We start from the raw sequence: 12,314 nt of genomic DNA, 5'->3' as shown, positions 1-12,314 counted from the left end.
TTGTGTGGTTCACAATAAGGCACACGAACCTACTTGAGCAAGAAAATACACCCTTTTATTTTTTGTAGAACTTATCTCTCTTATTATGATTTTGGATGTGACAAAGACTCAATTTTGTTGGGGGTTTATTTCTTTTTCCCCTTAGTCATGATAAGATTTTTTCTTTTTCTCTACTTTACTGTGAGTTTGAAGACTCTTGACTCCTGCTAAAGTTGGGGATAAATGCACCACCTTAAAATGGATGCAATTGACTTTTAAGACCTTTTAGCTCCCTCCTCGTCATGATTCCTTCTTCAAAACATGGATATGCATGTGCTTACTCTTCTTTAGCTTTTCTCTCTTCCATCATTCCACCCTATCCTTTTGGTATCTTCCTTGAATTTCTATGGCACCTAGAACTTACCCTCCTGGATGAGGTCTACCTAGGTCGATGTAGTCTAGACTAGGTCGACCTCTTGCAGGTTGGCATAGTCCATGACTAGATCAACCTAGGTTGACCTTGTCCCTATAGGTTTTGGATCTTAAGACCTGAAAATCCTTGAGGGTTTAATTAGTTTACGACCATTATCCATTTTTCCTATGTTGTTTTCTTGCCAAAAAAATTCATATTTAAGGAGACTTGGAGGCTTCATTTTAATATCTCATCAAGCTCAAGCATCTCATTAATTCACATACTCAAGCCCTTGCTCTCTAGTGAAGATTTATTTCTTTTGCATTGACAGAGTTCATGTTTTCAAGGCTTTTTCAACAATTCAAGAAGGAGATTCCTATCTAGCATTGGAAAATTCTTTATGAGCATTTCCTCTTCAAGCTCTAGCATATTGTTATCCATCAAGGGAGGAGATCTAAACTGAAGCATTCATCTTCTTCTTCATTGATGCATATTCATATCCATGGCACCACCATGGAATTATGGTAGATCCATTGCAAAGAGTGGAGATACCTTATATTCCTAATTCAAGATCTATAATACAACTATATTACATAAACACAGGAATGGTGAATCCTAACATTTATCTTGTTCTTTAAAGTCATTTGCATTTACATTTATCATTTACAATTAATTCCTTAACCTAGAGCTTGACCAAGGCAGGCTCTCATCAAACCCCAACCCCCAAACCTTTCATTTTTGTGTTGATTTGCTAGTTGTTAGTGAAAAGGATTACAAATCTAGAGATCTAGAGCCTACAGCTCGCAAGCTTCTGGAGTCATTAGTTTTGGAGTCGCAAACTACGTCAACCTAGTTATATTACATCCTTCCAAGTCGACCTAGTCCTTCAGTCTTAGATTTCATGGATATTTATGGGTTTTGTTCCTTTCTTCATTTTATTGTGAGATCCACTATTGGAAATTCATAAAAGATTTAGATTGTGGAGTTCTTGAGCAAAAACACATCTTCCTCCATGCATTTCAAGGTGAGTCTTTCATATTTTACTTCCCTCCATATCTTTACCCCCTAGATTTGTATCTTAATTGGGCTAATTGTATTCGCATAGAATCTAGATTTACACTTCCTAAGAAATTAGTTCAATTTGATATTCATTTTATTCTATCAATTGGCGAAACAACACATTTCCTTGTATTGTATTCCTCCTATAATCTGGATTTAGTTTTACCATCCTTCCTCTTTTGGGTACTAGCTAATCTAATTTGGGTTAAAGGTGGAATCATATTTGAAAATTCCCCTCTTTTCCTTTCACAATGCAATTGAATCGCTTAGTGACCATGTAAAGTAGAAGTCTACATCTTATTTAAAGTGCTTCCATTTCACCACTAAACAATTAGTAATTTTATTACCAAGAATTAATCTATCTTTTTCACCTATAATTAGTTGGTTAATTGGTGTATTTTCTAATTCTAAACATTAACAATTTGATCTTAGTTGAGTTCAAGTTGCAGATTTTTATCAAGGAAATAGTGAGAATGAACGAAATTTTGCACAAGAGACTAAAACAAATGATTAGAAAGGCATTTCTCTGTCTTTTCGTGCTCTTGAGGTCCAGCTTTATATTATTCGATGTTTAACTTCCCAGCAAGCTCGGTAGGTTTTTTTTGTTCCACCAGGCAAAGTTCTGTCTATTTCCACCATTGTTGAAACAGCTGTTGGATTTCCATCTTTTTTCAAACGATGAGCCACCTTGACTTTTCGTGGAAAAACAGTCTCTTCGATGAAGTTAAATTACAGAGACAGAAGCCAGATGAACCCAGTGAGTAATCATCCTATCTACAAAGAAAGAAGCAGCAGCCCCTGCTTTTGATTTTCATCAGTTCCCCAGCTTAGCTCTATCATTTCCTTACTGATAAAAATGGGCAGTTTTTGTTCACGTTTATTGTGTTGCTTCTTACCATCTTTACCTCCACAGCAAGGAACCACAGCTGGGTCTCAACAAGCAGCCAATCTTGAGTCTCCCAAGAATCCGCTATCCTCAAAACCTTCTGATCAACAATCAGCCAGTGCTGTGTCTTCTACCCCTTCCTCTTCTTTGCGACCCTCTACGCTATCTGCCACTTCCGAACCTTCTGGTGAGACTAAATTTTATTTGGCTAACTTTTTACAGAGATTCAACAAATATAAGCCAGCTTCACGATCTGATTCAGTTTATCGAAGAGCTACTGAAGATCGCTGTAAGTTATTTGAACATATGGTCTGTAGAATAGCTATTTCTAGAACCAAATTATAAAATATCTTTTGATTCTCAATTATTATAGTCATCTATATTACTTTGCTTCCCTAATCTATTATTGTCAATCAACTTGAGTATAAACGTATCGTTGTCAAGTACAGTCTGGAGAGAAGGAAAAAGAAGACTATATTTCACCAGCAAATTTTTATATCGATGATGGTCAAAAAGTTCTGGAGCTGGTAGATAAGCACATTAGCAAACTTCCTAAGGAGGTGACATTTGAGCTTTTCGCATTGAAAAAATGAATTTTTTAAAAATTTCTATGAGGGAATCATTTGATGCGGATAAAACTAAACGTACGGGACATTATTTTTAAACGGATGTTGATCGTCGTAGCTAACTTACATCCCTATGGAAATGTTCCGTACAGAATGATTCCATTGATGGCGTAAGTGCAGAGACACAGAAGTTTCTCACAGATATGCTCAGAGGTGCTGGAAAAATTCATTGGGTGGGGACAGCACTTTCTATGTTGGGATTTGTATTGGCGAGATATAGTGAGATGTCTCGAAATCAGAAAGAGTGCCTTGAAATGTTGAAAGTTATGGTCGATCTTGGAAAGCAAATTGTGAAACTCGATGAGCAAATGCCTCAGCAAAAAGAGAAACTAAACGAGGCAGTCAACTTCATTATTGTAGGATGCACCATGTGCGCCTCCCAACTTGCGGCCGCTAAATTTTTCAGGTGAGTTCTAACCATCTATTATGTTTTGAGTTGAAATATTATAAGAGGCGAGTTCGATATCAAAAGAAATGGTATTACTACTTAAATGCCTTTCAATTGATAGTTACATCAAGTTAAGGGAAAAAAAGTATTATATATTTTGCGAGAAATATAGTTATTTTAAAAAATATATATTATAAAAATATTTATTATTTAAATATTTGTTTAATATTGTTCAAATCAATATATTTAATATTAAATATTATATTTTTAAGGTTTCTTTTTGAAAAGTGGTAGATATCAATTATGGATTTTATATAATCTATTAAATAAGTTTATTTTAATCTAAATTAGCAAGTGGATCTTGATATGCAATTGGTATGTTCAAAAGTGGTGGAAGGTAAATTAAGGAGTCTATTTTATTTGAATAAATTTGTAGAGTATATGAGATCAATTGGTAGGTCATTATGTGTTTGTTCATTGAAATTTTTATCATTTTGGTGTAACGTCATTAAAAAGAAAAAGAAAAAAAGAAAAAATAAAAAAATAAAAAATATAACCATATCCATCAAAGATGTAAATGTAGGGTGCAAAGAGAGATGGTCGATAATAAGAGAAATGAGAAGTGTTTTAATTTGAGGGTCTTTAGTAGGGTCTTATCGATTTCCAGTTGAGGCTTCTTTCACTTTGTCTAGTTGAGTTATGTTTCACAAGAGTATTTTTGAATGTTGCCACAAACTTCAAAGTGTTCTTTGGGGTTTGGCATGGTTTTTTTAATATTAAAAAGTAGCCAAAATGGGGCCTAACCTAAAATAGAAAATAAGGCTAAAGAATAGACAAAAGTCACTTCCAAATTATCAACCAACCCCTTTCCTTAATATCAAAATTCTCCAAACTACTATGTTTCTATACTAAAACTTACTACAACCACTCAATATGATATTTTCAGAGTTATACAAAAAATAGGCCCCATATACATCTTCGGGTGTAAAGTGAGTCTACTAATTACCAACAAAAACATACCCTTGGGGCAAGTAGAAACTAACAACCATACACAAAACCAAAGCAAGAGAGCACGAGCTAACTCTTCTTAGTTTGGTTCATCTGGTTCTCTAGTAACAAACACAACTATTTGTTGACCGAAAATCCGTACAACGAATAGATTGTCACCATTTCATTGACTTCTGCAATTTCCTCATTCCCAATTTGTAGGAGGTAAAGGGTGGTGGCAGCAGAATGCATCACTCACACACAAAATTTGGCAACTCTATTGAGCCTGTCCTGTAATTCCTCTTTTTCCTTGATCGAGCTGGAGATAGATTCCTATAGTTTGGTAAAATTTGGATTCCTTGATGGATGTTTGATGATATCCTCCTTTCCCATAGTGCTCTCCTACTTTTGAGTGTCACCTCCCACCATTTTCCCATCTTTAGGTTTATTACTCCCCACATGACCACCCCTTGTTAGGTGAATGCACAAAGTTGGGTCGCAATTCCACAAAACTCAAATCTTTAGAATGAGACCTCTTAGAAATAGGTACCCGATTTTAAAAAATGGGCACCCGTTTTAGGTTTGGGTATAGGACCCTAAATTTAAAAAATGAGCACCCATTTTTTTAAAAACTGACTACTTATTTTTATTTTTATTTTTTAAATAAATTTTTTAGAAATGGGTAACCATTTCTTAAAAATTGAGAACTCTTTTTTTCTAAAGTAAAAATTGGGTGCTCATTTCTAAAAAATTATGGGGATTTTAAATGTCGCTTTTAATTTTTCAAAATGGGTACCAATTTTTTGAATTTCAAATAGTAGGTGCTTGTTTCTTACAACATGAGGTGGGTTTTTTTTTTCCACCTTAGATTCTGGTTTAGGATAGGCTTAGTGAGACCAATCCTATGCCTTGGCCTCTCAAGATTTGGCTAAGGCATTGAACTAACAATTCATGCGTTACCATAATTTTTAAAGGATATTCTTGATCAATTTTTTTACGAAACAAAAACCTATTAAAGCTCTCACTATCCTAATTTTAGGAATATAAATTTTATAGTGTTATGATTTTATTTACTATTTTTCTATTAGCTTTTAAACAAAGGTGGTACCAAAATGTAAAATAGCGATGTTCACTAAAACTTTAATAACTTTTTTATTTTATGATTTTTCGTAAATTAATTTATATGTCATCAATATACATTCAATTATTTTGAAGTTTGAAATTTTATTTTTGAAAAAAGTGAAATTCTAATCAAATTATGGTGTCTGTACACAAGAGGTTTAAAAATCTACCTTTATAGCCAATGAAAAATTAGTAATAAAAAATTATTCAATAAAAAATTAGGGAAAAATATTATCATCAATCTTTGGTGTGTTAGGTAACTTTGTTTAAAATAATTTACAAAAAATTATTTATTTGTGTCAAATTATGGTGTCCGTACATGAGTGTGGTATGGTCCTGAAATAGACATTTTGAAAAAGCTATTTCTAAAGATCCATACCAAAAAAAAAATCTATCATATGGGTACACAAATAAATTACTTATTCAAAAAGTAGATTCCAAACACTACAATTTTTATTTCTAAAGTTTTTTTTATATTCAATCTCTAAATGCATCAAATTTTGACATCAATTGACAAGAAATTTCAAAAATAGGAAAAATACTTCCACTTTTTGCCCAAAAGTGAGACCCAACTTCTTGCACTTACCCCATTTCTAAATGCCCATATTAAAGACTATATTTAGGGAATTAACTATTCCTTGGTCACCCATATCACCTTCTTTTCTAGACTCCATGGTATTAACTTCCATTTTAGAAGTATCAGACACACAGGGGGGCATAAGGTTATTCTGATCCCTAACCAAGTCTTCCTCATTCTTCCCTTCACTACCTATCTCTTCCTCCTCCTGCTCCACTTAATTTCTCTTAGTGGCTTTCCTTTTAGATCAAGGTACACCTCTCTTCAAAGTTTTATCAATGGACTCAAAATTAACATGTTTTCCCTTACTCGGGGTGGTCAAGGGAATTTTCTCCCTCAACCTCTTACTGGATCTATTGGTACCCTTTTCTACAATTGTTCCAATGCTTTCAATATCTAAAACATCAATTCTCTCCATTTTGACCCTTCTAGCCGTGCCAAAGGGCTCCTTCTCATACTTGATTTTAGAAGAAGGGGCTCATGTTTGGGAAACCTCAATGATTTTGAGAGGGGAAGGGACTAAGTTGTGAATCTATTGGTTGAATCTTTTACAAAAATTAAATAGGTGAAACATTAAAGCTTCGTGGTATGCAGTGTATCTTTTACCCTATTCTCTCTTCTTGAATATATTCTACACACAATATTTGATGGATTAAAATGACAAGTAAGGAAAGGAGATACATTCCCTCTTGCTAAAGTGGTTAAGGATGGGAAAATGATAATAGTAACACACCTTAACTCTATCTTCAATGGTTATGTACCTCATAAAGGTGTAAGAGACCATATCTAAGGGTTTTAGTAACTTCTTGTGAGATAAGTCAGTACAGAAATGAATAGAAGCCTCGCTAGGTTAGAAAATTTTCTTCCAGCTAGTCTCATCTGCAACCCTCAATTGTTATGTCCATTTTTTCCCTTCCATAACTAGATCGGTGGTATTAGTAATCAGCTCTTCATTTATCTCAAAGAAGAATTGATTTCCCTTTACCTAATGATTCTTCCAAGAATCCACAAACTGTCAAGTTACCTTCTCATCATACCCTTCAATCCTCTCCAAAAATGGGAGTAACCCACCTCCCTTTAAATAAGTCAACTTTTTCTTATCCTTCATGATAACCTCTTCAATGTTGGGTGGGTGAACCTGAATATTGGCACTCTTTATTATTTCTTATTTTCCAAACACAATTGAAAAGGCCTCCACAACTTCGTTCATCTCTAGAACCATACTACTCACAAACACCTACAAAAGTCACAGAGAAATGAGACAAAAACCTTTTACCACCTAACATAGAGTTTGCAAATAAAAAGACTTATGGTGTTTTGATTACACTTGAGTTTACCATTAATTAAAATGGAATAAATTTTAGTCCTTCCTTACCAACTCATCACCCCTTTATAACCTTTCCGTAAAAGTAGCCATTGATGAAAGGAAAGTTTGATCATTTGAGATTGCACAAAATTATTCCAAATCTTGCATTGGGTTACAACTTTGCCCTTAGTATATAAAGACATAATTAATGTATTTAATAAATGGTTGAACCATTACAAACATATCTTCACCAAAACCCCCATGAAGTACATTGTAATTATGATGACATCAACCATAAACCATATTTTTGAAATATTCATCATCACATGAAAAGCCTATCTTTTGGAGCGAGAAAAATATTTGACACTGGAAAATCATACTCTTCTTCCCAAATTTGGAAATTGATGGCTCCATGCTTGTACCCCACTAATCTATCATCCACTTGTTTGCCTTCAAAGTACACATGTTGAATTCTGAATTCCTTATGCACACTTAATAAATTTTTGCATCCCTTGTAATTGACATAGCACGCTAGCTCATCTTACTGACCCTTTTAAAGGATTTTATGACAAGTAAGGAGTCACCCTCCACAAGTAGATTTTGAATTCTCAAATTACACATTATCTCCATCCCCCAGAGAAGATCTGATTCTTTAGGCTTATTGCTTGAAACTTTCCCACAACTACACGTCTATTCCTTGTAATTCCTAGATAACCCCTCCAATAGCTTCCCTATCATTCCTCCCTAATACATTAAAATTCAGTTTCCACCAATTTGGGGAGGGGATGAGTTGAACCCAGTACCCTTCCTATTTTGGGTCTTCATATTATCCATTCTTAAAACTAAATAACATATTTCCCATAATTCTACCTAGCAATTTTCTAGTTGCATGAGGGTTGGTTTCGATTTCCCAATAAGAGTACATCCTCCAATTAGAGACATAATTTTATCGAATACCACCTCCAATGGGGAATTTTTTCTCTAAAAATATAGTTGTTTCACTCTTTCTTGATGCATGCATTATGAAAATGTTTAATGGATATGGGTCCACTAAGTTCTAAAATTTTTTTTTTGTACATCTTGACCTTATATAAATGATTCACTTGCCTTCTCAATTATTTTAAATAATTTTAGCAATTGGTCTCAGAGCCATCCACTTAAGAGGACTAGTTTTAAGGCACTAGAAGCAAAAGATCAAGATGTCAAAAAAAGAGGTACACAAGCTTAATAGAGATAACTTTCCTGCATGGCAAAGTCTAATGAAACTACACCTAGGAGATCTTGGAGATCATCCATAATCTACCATCACCACTAAGCATGTTGACCCTGTTAGAGCCCTAACTGCTAAAGATCTAAAAAAGAAGAAACAACACAACTAGGCAATATTGGAAATTGCCTCTGCCCTAAGTTATGTCAAATTTGATGATATTAAGGGTTCTCATAGTGCAAAGAAAATGCGGGATGCTCTACACACTATCTATGGAGGTGACATAAATTTTATAATAGCCAAATCTGAAAGTCTTAGAGGTAAGTTTGATTATATGAGAATGCAAGAAGGTAAGAATATTGCTCAATATTGCTCTAGGATTAAAGATGATGTTAATAAAATAAGAGAAGGTAATAGTAAAATAGACAATGAGACTATACTAAGAAAAGTTTTGAGAACATTGCTGCCTATTTACGTTATTAGAGTTTCTGTAATACAAGAATTGATATGTATACCAAACATTGATATGATTCTTGAAGGTCTAGTAGGTAGGCTCACTACTTTTTCAAGGTATCTAATTTTGATAATTACAAATCTGACAATGTTGAATCTTCTTTCAAAGCCATGCTATCATTGAAGGAACCTAGTTAGAAGAAGAAGATAAATGCAAAATATGTGTCTAGTGATAGTGATATAGATGAGGAAGATGTAGAGCAACATGAAGCACTGCTAGCAAGGAGATCTCACAAAGGTAAAGGAAAATTCAAAGGTAAGTTACCACCTACCATTTGTTTCAATTTCAATAAAATTGGTCATATCATTGCTAGATGTCAAGAAAAAAGGAAGTGCAGAGGTGGAGACAAGTCCAAAAGTAGAAGAGATGAAGAGAGCAAAGAGTATAAAGACAAAGGCAAGAAGTCTTGTACATTGCTAAAGAGGAAACAAAAGATGGATCTCATGATCATCATAATGAAGTGGTATATGTTGCAATGAAGAATGAATCTGATGAAGATGAGACAACTAAACTAGGGTCTTGTGTGAACAACAATGAAAATGGATCATTGACAGTGGGTGTTCATATCACATGACTGGAGATAAAAGTAAGTTCATTACCTTTAATTATTGTGATGGAGATAGTGTAAGGTCTGGTAATGATGCATCCTATCTGATAAAAGGAAAAAGTTTTATCAAACTCACAGAAATGGTTTTATGTGATAATGCTTATTATGTCGAAGGACTTAATGATAATTTGTTGAGCATGTCACAACTGAATAATTTAGGTTGTAAGGCTGAGTTTGAGAACAAGATTGCTAAGATGTATGATACTAATGGAAAACTAATTGGAAAGGATTATCAAATTGGTGGTAATCTATTCTACCTTTATATAAAGGATACTATTTCTTTAGTTGTAGAATTTGATGATGTGTGGCTATGGCACAAGAGGTTATGCCATGTTAATTTTGATAACATGGTTAGTATCAGTAACATGAAAAGAGTCAGAGGTTTTCCAAAATTGAAGTACCCTGATAAGATAATATACAAAAAAGTCAGTTAGGTAAAATAACAGAGTCAAGTTTTAAGAGTAAGACTCATACCTCTAAAGGAATATTAGAGATTGTTCATTCTAACTTGTGTGAACCAATTGAGGTGCAAAGCTGTAAAAGATATAAGTACTTTATGCTATTGGTTGATGATTATTCTAGAATAATGATAGTTATGTTTCTGAAATAGAAATTTGATGCTTTCTAAACGTTTAAGTGGTACTTAGCGAGAGTAGAGAAGGAAATAGGTAAAAGTCTGAAATGTTTGAGATCTGACAATGGAGGAGAATTTACATCAAATGGGTCTGCAAAAGATATACATCTGCTCCTAGGACCCGTCCACAAAATGGAATTGCTGAAAGGAGGAACAAATCTGTAATGAACTATGCTAGGAAACTCATGGTGGTGAAAAATGTTAGCTTGAAATATTGGAGAAAATCTATAAGTACAACTATCTATACCTTGAATAGTGTGCAAATTAAGAAAGGTACTCATTCAAAACCTTTTGAACTATGGTATGGATACTCACCTAATGTAAAATATTTTAAGATATTTGGAAGCAAATGTTATATTCTCAAGGTTTTCAGAAATGGTAAATTAGATGCAAAAAGTGAAGACGGCATATTCTTTGGCTATTCCACAAGAAGTAAAGCTTATAAGTGTTTAAATACTAACACTAACAAGGTTGTGTAAAGTTCAAATGTGAAATTTGATGAATATATATAAGTACATGAGGCTGAACTTATGAAGCAACCAAAAAAATACAAATCATTTGTATACTTTTATGAAGGTATGTATGTAGATGAAGATGCTCTAAATCATATTGCAAATCAACATCAAGTGTCAATCACATACTATGAATGTTGATTTGATAGTAACCTACAAGTTTAAGTGATTTTATCACCTAATGGATGCATGCATGATGAAAATGTTTTATGAATATAGGTTTGCTAAGTTGTGAAAAGTTTTATTTGTACATCTAGACCTTGGATAACTGATTCACCCCCCTCTTAGTTATTCTACAGAATTCCAACAATCTTCCATTCAAATGTAATGTCAATCATCTTTGACAATGGCTTATCAAACACTATCGCACATGATAAGAATCACGTTTTAGTAGATTTCTTTGAAGCTGCTTTGGCTACAGCTTAAACACTTCCTTGCTCTCTACACTCACTCAACACACTAGCATTCACAAATCTTCAATCCGACTTTGTACTGGGTGCCACCTTCTCACAACAATCATCTCCTTAATAAGACAAGCAACCCTCCACACTTCCTTGCTCTCTATACTCTTACATCATTTACCATTAGCTCTAATACCAAGTTAACAAAACCATAACACAACACAAGAGAGAAACCTAAATATAATATCACACAGATGAAGCCAAGGGAGAAACCCAAATAACGGGCTTTGCTGATCACAGGCCCTGTCTAGTAATTTAAAAGAAAATACATAATAAATGCTATAAGACCATAGACCATAGTTAGCTGCAACATTTAAAGTGGACCGTGGATGGATGGTAGAAGACGACTGATTGTCATGGTGGTTAGTTGGTCTGTGCTGACCATAGTAGCAGGTAATTAATTTATTTCTAACAAATAATTAAACCTAGATATCAACATCACAATTATAACCAATATCCAACCCACTAACCACTTCCGCCACAACAATCTCAACAAGGAAAACAATTGAAGACATAGGAGCCGCATCACCATACAACATGAACATGGCAACCACGAGCTAGTTCAGAAAGGAAAAGAATAGAAGCTATAGTCACGAGAAAACATGATTAGGATGAAGTAGCCGATTAAAAATTAAAAAGGGAAACCATTGTAGTAGCCAGCATGTCACAAACATGGGAAAAGAAAGAAGACACTCGTAACATAGGCCACTCTTAAACCACGCCGAAAATGAATAGAGAAAGCATTGTACTGTGGCAACACGAAATCCCTTGAAAGAGTACGGGAGTTTCATCTCCTGGAAAGGGATAAAAATGGCCAATCCCATTGTCTAGAGGAACTTGTGAGGCTGGGGAGAAGCATGGAAAAGGGCTCATCACAGAAAGATTTCTGCCAATTACGCCACTTCCATAGAGTAAACAAGCAAGAAATAAGCTCGCCAGACAAGCACGAGTAGGGTCCAAATGGGAAGCCACACACTCGCTCAAATGAGTCGAGCCCTCCAAAAGTGGTAAGGCAAAGATAGAGATGTATTGCCAAT

This window comes from Cupressus sempervirens, chromosome 4, assembly GCF_028749045.1.
Source record: "Cupressus sempervirens isolate cs-2001-9-10 chromosome 4, ASM2874904v1, whole genome shotgun sequence".
NCBI classification, from domain to species: Eukaryota; Viridiplantae; Streptophyta; class Pinopsida; order Cupressales; family Cupressaceae; genus Cupressus; species Cupressus sempervirens.
The sequence above is the reverse complement of the archived record's forward strand: the minus strand, read 5'-3'. Positions refer to the sequence as shown.